This window comes from Argiope bruennichi, chromosome 8, assembly GCF_947563725.1.
Source record: "Argiope bruennichi chromosome 8, qqArgBrue1.1, whole genome shotgun sequence".
In the NCBI taxonomy this organism is placed as follows: Eukaryota; Metazoa; Arthropoda; class Arachnida; order Araneae; family Araneidae; genus Argiope; species Argiope bruennichi.
In genome coordinates this window covers 42615539-42628280 of record NC_079158.1, presented here as the reverse complement: position 1 = coordinate 42628280, position 12742 = coordinate 42615539, and the positions used below count along the sequence as shown (strand labels likewise).

The window sequence follows — 12742 nt, the reverse complement described above, 5'->3', positions numbered from 1 at the left end:
AAAAAAGGATAATTTTAGATTTTCCATCGATCGTTTCAAAGAAAATATGCCAAACAGCGTGCAGGTTTCTCAAGATTAATTGGCCTAAGATTATGAAAATATTGAGTTTTTCTAAATTTTTAACATTCAAAACTTCATAAATAAGTCTTAGTTGATCGTGGAAAATAGAAACATTCATTCATTTATTTAAAATTTGGTGTGTCCAGAATATTTCTCAGAATATGATACCTTACTGCATTAAATTTCATAATTTTTGAAATATATTTATAGGCCGGAACAAAATATTATTATTGATTTCATTTCAATCCTTTTGAAAGCAAAACTAAAAACTGAATTTTATGCTGAATCTAAGAAATTTTTGTTGAATTATTGTTTGAGATATTACATAAATTATGAAAAAATATTTTGTAGTTCACATAAGACTTAAATACCGAGCGATTCTGTTTGCAGTACTCATATTCAATAATAATAATAATAATGAATAAATAACAATAAAGATGATAAATAAAATAAAACGCTTGGTTTTATTAAAAAATATCTTTATATTAATTGCAATTTCATCATTTCCACTTTAAATTAAAGTTGAAGTTTTACCGGAAATGACAACAAATTAGGAAAATATACATAGTAAATTGAACGAAACGATCTAAACAACAGTATAAGTTTGGTATGACTATCAAAATTTGAAGATTAAAAATGTTTTGTTTGAGAATATATTAAGAGACCAGTTACTTAAAATATTTAATTGAAAATTGTAGCGAGCGGTAATACTGGTGAACCGGCTGGTCGCCAAAGGCGACTAGTATACTATAAAACAAACGATTTGTATTTTTTCTACAAATGCCTTAAAAATCAATTTAATTTCCTGTTATCCATTAAGTGCATGTTTGCTGTATTTTTAAATAAGGAGTTACTTTTAAGTTCCAAAAAGATCTTTTGTTTTTAGCTTATAATGATGATGGCATTTTACAATTAAAGATAAAAGATTCTTTGTTTGGTAAATTGCTATAAAATAAAAACTTACATTTAAAAATAGGATGAAATCACTTAATAAATGGCAGATTATTGCTTTGTTTTACAGTGTTTCATGACGAAGTTTATTAAGAGGAAAGAATTTGTATCATTTCTGAAAAAAATGCAATAGAAAATTAATTTCGGGTAAAAAAATTAAGAAAATATATAAAAAGATGGTTTTTAGATATTTAATGATGAATAACTTTAATTAGAAAGGTAAAGAAAAATCTATAAAGCTGTTATAATTATAAAGTTGAAAATTTTTAATTAGATCATTATCTTTATTTAAGGAATCCGAATTATTGGGAGAAAATGCAAATGAAGCTCTTTATAGATCATTCAGGTTATTTATTAAAAATGCCTTCTACGACTAAAATTAATTTCTTTTCATTGTTTAAAGTAATATTAATCAAAAGTTTTATTTCTTTGTAAATCATTTTAATAAAATTCTTGATGATTTATTCTGAAAAATTGTAACAAAACACAGCAAATTACAATTACATTGTTGTCAATTCTGTTTGTAAATAAAATAGAGCTTTAAGAAGTCTATTGATGATTTTAAGTTGGTCATTTACCATCCGTCATAATGGATTTTGACCTTTTAAAAAATTTCGTCAAAAACTTGACATAAATTTATTATGAAGATTGCACATAAAATTTTGCAAAGTTCCGTCATGTTCTCAGGTAGCCGATGAAAAAATATGATTCAAAAACTGGTTTTTTGAAGCGTAGATGCGCCTGTAACATGAAGATTCATCAAAATATTCTGCTTGGATTTTTTGATGTTCAAAATATTTTCTCTACTTCTATTTCTGTATGCGAAAATGTTGAAAAATGAATGAAAAAAAAAAGCAATGATTCATTATCATCAAAAGTTTTAAAACGATAATGACGGTTTTATAATGAAATAAATGGCAGTCACACTTAGCGAAAAAGTTTAATTAGTTCTTTCAGTTATATCAATGAATTACACGTGCTTAAGTTCTGCTCTGTCGGTTTCACTGTAATTTAGTTGAGTGCTTAACAGATGAAAAAAGTATAGGATATAACAATTACAAAAATATCTGTGAAAAATTAAAAAAAAAATAGTCATTACAAAAAAGACTGTTATTTAATATCTGCGATGCATAATTTCAGGCCTGAATGCCACAGTGGAACACTTAATTGATAGTGTGAGTCATATTAGAAGGGAGAGAATCCCTATGTTAATGGATTCCAGCTGTCTGATCATTAAATGCAAGCGTTCATTAAAGGATAACGTTGACAGAATGAAAATGGATGTCCTGATGCGTAATAACGGAGGCCCAATGAGGACATTAAATCCAACTCTAATTTGCATAAACATTGACCTAGCGATGCTCGTTTATGGAAATCTTTATGATCGATACGTTTTACGTTACTTGGAGAGTAAAAGATTCAGCTTAACGTAACGGCAACGCGTTGAATTATTTAAAAGATAATTTTATTCATAATTATTCCTTTGGCACAGAATTTCATTCGTTCATGACTCGTTAAGACATTTTTCATTTGAGTAATAATTAATGCTATTTTTTTAATTGAATTTTTATTTTGGAGCATTTGACCACACTTTCAATTTTTTTTTGTTACCATGTGAGGAGAATACTTTAATACTTTGATTGTCAAACATTATTGAAAGAAATTTAATAGTCAGTATTTTTAGATAGAGTCAAAATGACAATTGTATAATGACAATAACTTTTGAGCTATATCTTTCACCAGAAAGAAGACTAAAAAGAGAGTAAAGAGAATTGAATTATAGAATTTCAATCGTGTTGATTATAGAATTATAGAATTCAAATGTATTAATATGTTGACTGTCAAATATGCTTTAAAGACATTTAACAATCATGAGATAACTGAAGTTGGAGTCAAACTGACAATTGAATAATGGCAATGACTTTTGAGATAAACCTTTCTCAGGGAAGAAGACTAAGAAGGGAGTAAGTCAGATATAGAATTATAGAATTTCAATCGTGTTGATTATAGAATTATAGAATTCAAATGTATTAATATGTTGACTGTCAAATATGCTTTAAAGACATTTAACAATCATGAGATAACTGAAGTTGGAGTCAAACTGACAATTGAATAATGGCAATGACTTTTGAGATAAACCTTTCTCAGGGAAGAAGACTAAGAAGGGAGTAAGTCAGATATAGAATTATAGAATTTCAATCGTGTTGATTATAGAATTATAGAATTCAAATGTATTAATATGTTGACTGTCAAATATGCTTTAAAGACATTTAACAATCATGAGATAACTGAAGTTGGAGTCAAACTGACAATTGAATAATGGCAATGACTTTTGAGATAAACCTTTCTCAGGGAAGAAGACTAATTAGGGAGTAAGTCAGATATAGAATTATAGAATTTCAATCGTGGTGATTATAGAATTATAGAATTCAAATGTATTAATATGTTGACTGTCAAATATGCTTTAAAGACATTTAACAATCATGAGATAACTGAAGTTGGAGTCAAACTGACAATTGAATAATGGCAATGACTTTTGAGATAAACCTTTCTCAGGGAAGAAGACTAAGAAGGGAGTAAGTCAGATATAGAATTATAGAATTTCAATTGTGGTGATTATAGAATTATAGAATTCAAATGATTAATAATGGATATTATTTTAATATTTTTGTCTTAAAAAATAATGTATCATCAGAATTTGTTGATTTTTTTTATCTTGTCAGATGATTATTTTAAGATGTTGATTAAAAAGTTTACCTTGAAGAAATATAACTATAATTATCTCATGATTGATACTCGGAATTTAAGATAAGTTGAACCCCTGATGTACAAAACCCTTTCCGACATAGCGTCACTATGGTACAGATTCTGAAACACTTTTTCATGCAGTTTTGAATTATAGAAATGAGTTTATTTGATTTGTAAGAAATGATAAAAGTATCCGAGTAATGGTTTTTTTATTGTATTCCATCATTATTTTATGTAATTGCTTTTTATTATTTATAAGTTTAGCGCAATGCACATTCATTTTTAATGAATATTATTCTTGGTTTTTCTCTTTTTGTTTTTTGTTTACTTTACGGCGATTCGCTTTTCTACAGCATTTGCTATTTTTGATGCCTAATTCTAATCTTCAACGATTAAAAATAAATAATATGACGTTTTGAAGTTTGTCTAGTCTGGAATCGAGTTTTTTTTTTCTTTTTTCCTCCTTGGATTCCAAACTAAAAGCCGAGAAAATTAACTTTGTTATAATATTTCTATTATGTGCTGCTACATTATTTGATTATGTCATGAGATGATTGATTAATTGATTAAATAAGGTATGTGAATTTTCCTCTGGTTTGAAAACTAAAGGTTAAAAAAATGGATCAGTTCAAAGTCAAATATTATAGTTCCACGAAAATATCAAACTAATACAATGTCTCGTTGAGCTGTTGTCTTACGTTCGATGCATTCAAGAAATTCAAAAGACAAAAGCATTTCATTTATTTCCGAAAGATCCTGATGGTAGGAAAAAAATTTGAATCGTAGTAGTAGGGATAATATAATAATAATAATAAAAATAATGGTGATGATGAAACAGATTGTTTTATTGATGTGAGATATAGAGAGTTGAAAATTATCGAATGTTTCAGTGAAAAGACAGATGGAAAATCAAATGATCAACTTAACAGAAAGTTTCAAAAGATATCATTAGATGTTTAGGAAAATCAATTTCTCACAATCAAATAAAATGCTTATTAACAGAAAACAAAGTGTGGAAAATGAAAAAAAAAATGATACAGGTTGAGCTATTACTTTTAATGCTGTTTTCAGATGATGTCGCAAATTTTAATGAGATAATTCCGAATTTATAATATCATGTGTCTGAAATTTGTAAAGATGGATAAAAAAATCATTTTCAAATCATTCAAATCAAATTCATCATCAAAGTCATCAACTTTGTATGATGCTTTAACATTTACTCTTTCAAGTACGGAATTTTATTTCTTGACCCAAATATTAAAGTAATGCTTTATGGCTCAGTTATTAAACCACTTTACGAAGGAAGTTAATTTTTATATTTTAAATATATACCTTTTTCATACAGTGGTTTAAAAATTAATAAAAATATTAATTAAAATAATAATTACTTTGACGTAAGTGAATTGGGAAATGAACTACCAAGCTTGAAAGAATGAATGGAAACTTATACTTCTGTTTTTTTTCTTTGCAACGAATCTGTTATTCTGCTCAATGATATGAATTGTGATATAAAAATTTCAAACGATCAGGAAGAACGTCACAGTTTATTTAATTTTTCATTCTAGATAAATAAAACATAAAATTTCTAGATGAAAATTACTGCTGAATGTGATATAATTTCAAAACTAAAGGAAATGAAACCAGAAAAAGAAGAAAACGAGTTTAAAGCTATTCCTAATTTGAATTAGATTTTTATTAACTGAAGATAAAGCGAAAAAGTCCACGCATTTTTTAAACGATAATGACTTTCATTCTCTTTCACATTTAAAGATAAGGTATTCCGGCAAACGATATAGTTAAAAAAATGGATGATAAAAGATTAATTTAAAAATAATTCCCAAGGGTTACATCATCGCACTTCATGATCCATTCGGAAGAACATTAACCAATTTTTCATGTATTATCTACTGAAAAAGAAAATGTTATAAGGGCCTCTCAATAATCATTTTATTTTGGTAGAATTTAAGAACAAAAAATTTGATAGAATCATTCAAATGAAGGATTATATATTTCACTGTTTTTCAGCAGTTTCTATTTCTTATCCTCTAATTTTTTTGAGGTTTCTTTAGAATGTTATGTTATTGATGTAATGTTCTTATGTTATTTGATACAATTGTATCAATTACAGTTGGCAATAACTTTTTGTAAACAATGCTAGAAAGAAATAATTTCATTACAATACTTAAGAAAACTCTTCGAATGTTATTACTCTATGAGACTTCGATTTGATTGAAAAGCGTTGGAAGCAAGATTTCATTTACCTAAATTTGCACAGTTAATGAATCTGCAATTACTAATTCATCTACATCATATAAGTAGAAACTTAATGCAATTTATAATGCGGAGTCATTTTCTTTACCACGTGACTTTTTACTTTGAAATAAAACCACGTGACTGGACAAAAGCGTTTTTTATTGTATCGAGACAAATTTTGAATAATGGAAAACATCTGCAGTCTTGAACAAGCAGAGACCAGTCGAATTCTCTACGAAGTTTCTTCATACAATAATTATAAATAAACGATAGCCAATCGGAACCGATGTAATTATTTTGAATAATTTTTTTATCTTATTTCCTTAAATGACCAAAATTATAAATTCGTAACTATTCAGAAACATATGAGGTTTTTACGCTGAACTCAACAAGATTATCAAATTTTGACATTCGTAAATATAAATTATATATTAAAAATATGCTATGAGTATAAAAATATATCTGTAAGAATATACTATGCCTTTTAAGAAAACCTATCTCTTCAAAAATTTATTCTAAATATATGAAAATAGTGACAATGAGCCACTTTGATATTAATAGCCTTCATTTGTTTCAAAGCAAATTAAGGGACTAATAGCATTTCTCAAATTTACTCAACGATTGATAGATATTTAGTTTCACCATTTTACCTTTCTATATCAATCGTAGTAAATAATAACCGTCTTCACAATGAAAAGTCTTTGTTCTCATATTTAATTACTGATTGATTGCACGTAAAATGAAATTACAGTTATTTATCTCGGGATTTTGGATTTAGTCTTTGCATAAGTTATTTTCACCATAAGACTCTGATATTTTTAATGAAAGAATCGAATCTTCTGTCTTCTGATGCAGGAAAATCATGTATAAATATTTTTAATTCATCGATTTCATTAATATTTGCTTGCTATTGATGTGTTTATTATTTGAAATAAACACATCAATAGCAAGTGCTTAATGAAAGTGCGTCACAATTTCGTTATAAATATTTTGAAAAATCTCATAAAATGCTTATATTTTTTAATTAAATGGAATAAAGAAAGAATAATAATAAACATATATCATTTAAAAGCTAAACGTGTTTTGAAAGTAGTAAGAATTATTTTTTGGACTAAAAAGAAATACGAAACAAAATCCTATTAATACAAAAACGAATCAGATGACTTGTTCAAATTTTTGCAGACAGTTTAGAAATGTATAATTATAGAATTAAGAAAGAAATAAGATGCATTTCTATCCAAATTTTAAATGCTCAGGTGTGATTGGTTGATTTCGATTCAATTTTTTCTTTATTACGTTGCAATAAAATAACTTCTAAAAGATTTAAAATAATAATAATAATAATAATAATAATAACAATTTTTTTTTAAAAGAACATAATACTTATTTAGTATCTCAGGAAATGTGAAACATGTTCAATTATTAATATTCCAAATTTGATAAAATATATGCAGTAGATTAAAATTTATAAAGTCTTTCGTAATAAGATTTTTATCAAAATTTTGGACTTGAGAAAATAATATTTAAAGATGAAAAATCACATTAAAATTCATATTACGAAAAAGTAAAAATAAGTGCAACTTCCCAATGAATAAGCGTAGAAATTAAACTAAAAAGACATTACAAAGAAGATATTAAACAAAATTAAGAATATCAAATAAAAAAAAATCGACATTTTTATTAGTTTTTAGTTTTTAACGTGGTCATCAACTTTAAAGAGTTAATAAAGGTTAATGCTTAAGACATATAATGACCTATAACTAGAATCTTAATTCTAGAATCTTTAAATAACTATTGTAAGATTGGAAGTTAAAAATCTTGGTGAAAAATTTATGATTGGACTGACGATACATTCTTTTTAATAATTTTAATTTAAAGTGCATAGTTTAAAAAGTTGATTACATTTCAGAAGTAACATAAATAATAAAATCTATTTCCTTTTTATTAGAATTACTTTTATATTACTGAATGATAAAAAAAAAGTTTCAGGAGGTTCAAATATATCAGTATTCTCCTATGTCCTTAAACTAATTCTCTTCTTTCAGCTGGGATTTGGTTTCATTTCTATAGCAAACCATAATTAATCTATTTCTTGCCTTTTTCATATATATATATATATATATATATATATATATATAACAGTAAAGGTAATCTCTCTAATAGGATTTATTTCGAAAAGAATCCATTATCGTAAAGCAAAGAACATTGATGAAATTCTCCCAAGACTGAGATTTAATGTAATTACTGGTTAATATTTAAAGACCATCTCTCAGATTGCTTGAGATATCACTAACAGGCTTTACAATTTTCTTTGTCAAGTAAATAATTGAGTTTCTACAATTATTAATTCATCAGTTCTTAACAAAAATACATTTTTTTGTCGATTAAGATCTAGTTTGAAAACGAATTCATTAATTTTTTATCACCATTTTTCTGACCAAATTGAATGAGTTCGACTAGTAGTTTCTGTTTTGTGACCTTGATTACTCTTGTAATATTTTCTTGAAGTTTCAAAGTTTGTCTTTTTTTTTTAAATATTCGAGTTACTTGTTTTCAAGCAGTCTAATTATTTAAACTTTCCTGTTAGTACTTCTATATTGTCCAAGCCTTAAAGAATGATTACTGAAATTTTGTCCTCGAAATAACAATTAATCTCCTGATCTTTGTAAGATGCACGGATTTCTAAATCAAATAGGAAGAGATTTAAGTGGTAAGGATAACCGAACCAATTATATTTTTTTAAAAGAAAGATTGCATTCAATTAATTCTGAATTACACGTATTTCAAGATAAAAACCCCCCCAGCAAATAAGAGAACCCTCTTCCGGTAAATGTTCTCCCCCCTTCCAGAGGTTATTTTATGATAAGTGTTTTCCTTAGACGCTCTTGGAAGCGTGTGTGGATTAAGGGGAAACTAAATAAATAATTAGAATGTCTACGAGGAATAGTATCTATGTTTAGAAGTTTCTAATTGTAACTTCAAAATCATCCACTTTCAGCACAAAATAAAAACTTCTGCTTACAAAATGTTCTTCATAATTATAGAGTAGTTGTTAGTATAATAAGCAATATGCACCAGTCGATGATGTTGGATAAACCGATCTATTTTAGAAGAATTTAAATCTTTTGCATAAAACACGCATAGTCACAAACAAAAAATAAGCAAAGATTTTATTGATTTAAGCGATGTTTTTACTGATTATGGGCTTCTAACTTCAAAATTATGACAATTCAAATAGCATTATCGTAACCCTCGTGGCCAAATGGATAAGGCATCGGTCTCCTAAACCGGGGATTGCGGGTTCGAGTCCCGTCGAGGGTACGTTTTAAATATTTTGCATCTAATACTATGGCACCAGATTGGATGATTCATGAGAAACTGACAGCATATTTGCAGATTTCATCAGACTTAAAGATTTCGGAAATAAAATAAAATTCTCATGAGAGTGTTTGCTTTGAATTTCGAATACGAAAATCTTATTGTTGTTTTACTATAAGGACTCTTCAAAGAAAGGAAAAACAAGTGAAGCTCTCTTGGCCTAATGGATAAGGCATTGGACTCCATACCGGGGATTGAGGCTTCGAGTTCCACCTTTGGAACATTTAAAATGTTTTGTACCATATTCAATTAGAACAGACTGGATGACGAATGGAAAGCTGATAGCAGATGTCTCATAAGAGCTAAAGATTTCAAAACAGAAATAAAATTTTTGGGAGACTGTTTTGCATGAAATTTAAAGCAAATCGCTGATTGTTATTTTGCAATTTGAAATGTTGAAAGAAAGGAATAACTTCCGAAGCCCTCGTGGCCTAATGGATAAGGCATCGGTCTCCTAAACCGGGGATTGTGGGTTCGAGTCCCGCCGAGGGTACGTTTTAAATATTTTGTACCTGATATAATGAGAACACATTGGATTATTCATGAGAAACTTACAGCATATTTGCAGATTTCTCATCAGACTTAAAGATTCCGAAAAGGAAATAAAATTCTCATGAGAGTGTTTGCTTTGAATTTCAAATCCGAGACTCTGTTGTTATACTATTAGGGCTTTTTAAAGAAAGGAAAAACAAGCGAAGCCCTCGTAGCCTAATGGATATAGCATCGGTTTCCCTAGGAATTGAGGGTTTGACTGTCGCATGGGCTACATTTTAAATGTTTGGTGCCTGATATTCTGAGAATAGAACGGTCGATGCATGAGAAACTGAAAGCATATATGCGGATCTCTCATAAGCGTTAAAGATTTCAAAAAATTAATAAAATTCTCGTGAGTGTGTTTCTTTGAATTTTAATTCCGAAACTCTGATTTTTGTTTCACAATTAGGACTCTTCAAGGAAAGAAAGGAAAACAAAAACCCCATAGAAGCCATTTTGTTCCAATGGATAAGACATCGTTCTTATCAGTTGCATTTCATCTGGTTTATTATAATAGTTTAATTATCTTTTAAAAAATATTTCTTAAATGATGAAAGAATCAGATTATTAGAACATAATTATCAGATCTCCAAAGTTATATTGTAACTAAAAATAAATTTTTTATTTGCAGATTTAAAAAAAAATTGTCATGTAGGCTGCAACATAGGAAGTGAAAAAGAATGGAACTTTGTTGCTTTTTTTATAGTTCAATTTTACAATAAAAAATGCCCAAATTTTATCAAATTTATCTTCAAATTCACCATCACTTTTCAATAAAATTTAAGTGACATCTGGTTGGTTGCTTTGCTGCATGCAGAATCTGTTGTAAACATTTTTAATTAACAGAACGACACTCTAGGTTATCAAATCTTCACTAATATCTGGAACATCAAGTTTCACTAGACAATTTTTTTGTAACATTCTGCTTTTTCAGGAGAAAATATTTAGATACGAATGACATATTGATTACATATGCATATTTTTCAATCTTATCTCATCTCAATACATCAGTGCTATCTCACAAAATTTTGGGTTATCATCCTACGACAACAATGCAAGTACCATAAAGATTTACGAGATGGCGCTATATGACATTGTCAGCATGAAAGTAGATAGAAAAAGGCTCTAATAGTTAGTTATAAAGATGATTTTTTGTGTGTAAAGTCTATATTAAGTTTATTTGTTTTTTCGTGTAAGTTTATAGATATAGATGTCAGGAAAGATACTTATATAGATAAATTAAAAAAGCAAAACCTTATTTAAATGCAAAATGTGATCCAAAACGTTAGTCATTTCTGAGATTTTACTTTCCAAGATTTTATATTAATTTAGTCCATCGTAGCTTCATTCTAAAATATGCTCTTATTTCATGATCCAATTCCACTTTCGGTTTAATTAATTCCTCTGTAAAAATAATGCGCCTTTCAATAGTACGTATCAAGAGAAAGTGATATCTTCGGTTGCCCTTAAAAAGGTGTCAAAGGTCACCACGTGTAGTGAATTGGCGCCTGGCCAGAAATCCTATGTTATATAAGACTAGTGATCATTTGTTCGTCAATTTTTGCCTTCTGCTTTAGTGCCGAGCTGCGCCTTCTTGTAAATAATCATATTTGCCTCCCGAGAGCGAATAAAACGGAATTAAAAATACCAAGTCTCTTCACTGCTTCGAACCTGCATTCTACTTAAACCAATAATATGTTACATATTATTTAGTAGACAGGATTCGAAAAAGCATTATATATATATATATATATATATCCTCTTGCTCATTTAAAGTCATAAGAGTGCATCAAAGTTTTCCAAATATGAGAGACAAAAATTTTCGAAGAGTGGTTTCTTGCTGTAAAAACTTCTAAAGGATAATTCTTATCAAAATAGTTTAATGTGAAAATAATTCATTACGATGGCGTAATTATTTATATATTTTGAATGATTTTTTTTGTCTTCAGTTATTATTAAGTCATAGGGAAATGAATATTTCAACATTTCTATCATCACCTTCGCTTTTGATCAAGGTAATACATCTACACTGCGTAAAAAAAAGTAGAAGGACATTGTCTTTTTGCCAATTAATATCTCTTATTTTCTCCTAACTACCAGATATTTATGCAGATTTAGTTTAATGACCCTTGTTTTCATTTTAGGCAAAAATTAAACATCTACCACTAATATTATTAAGAAAATTAGTATATATAATTTCCGATGCGTAAAAAAAGTAGAAGGACACTTGCTAATATATTTAATTTAGTGAGTTGTTCTTTATTTAAATAGTGATTTTGTACTTTGTTTATCCTTTTCTGTCAAAAAAATCTAATTTGTTTAAAAGTTACGTTGTTTCTGCGTTCTCAGAAATGCCTAAAGGAATACCTTTGAACGATTTGCAAAAAGGGCAAATTTACGCATATCAAAATGATGGTAAAGGTGTCAGAGAGATTGCTCGATTGTTGCAGGTGAGCCCCAATACAGTTTCAAACTTTATCAAAAATCCTTATAAAAATGGAAATAAAAAGAAGACTGGTAGACCGAAGAAGTTAACACCACGTGATGAAAGAAAACTTGCTCGTGTGCTGAAGAAGAACAAAGGAAGTGTTTCAAAGGCAAGAAATCAAGCAGGATTTAATCATGTGACGAAACAAACAGTTTACAACTATATTAAAAGATCTAAAAAATTCATTTTCAAAAAACGGAAACATCATCCTAAGTGGAAACAAGCTCACATTGATAACCGTTTAGCGTGGGCTAAGGAGCACATGTCCTGGACTACAAACTGGACTTCTGTGATATTTTCCGATGAAAAGAAATTTAACTTAGACGGTCC

At 28.1% G+C, this 12742-nt stretch overlaps 2 non-coding genes across 2 annotated transcripts; both read left to right on the top strand.

Annotated features, from left to right (window-relative positions):
* The first annotated feature begins 9260 nt into the window (after window positions 1-9260).
* Window positions 9261-9333, top strand: Trnar-ccu (transfer RNA arginine (anticodon CCU)). Its single transcript has one exon. It is a non-coding gene; the product is annotated as a tRNA-Arg (tRNA).
* A 477-nt stretch (window positions 9334-9810) lies between these two features.
* On the top strand, window positions 9811-9883 carry Trnar-ccu (transfer RNA arginine (anticodon CCU)). The gene has a single exon. It is a non-coding gene; the product is annotated as a tRNA-Arg (tRNA).
* The last annotated feature ends 2859 nt before the right edge of the window (window positions 9884-12742 follow it).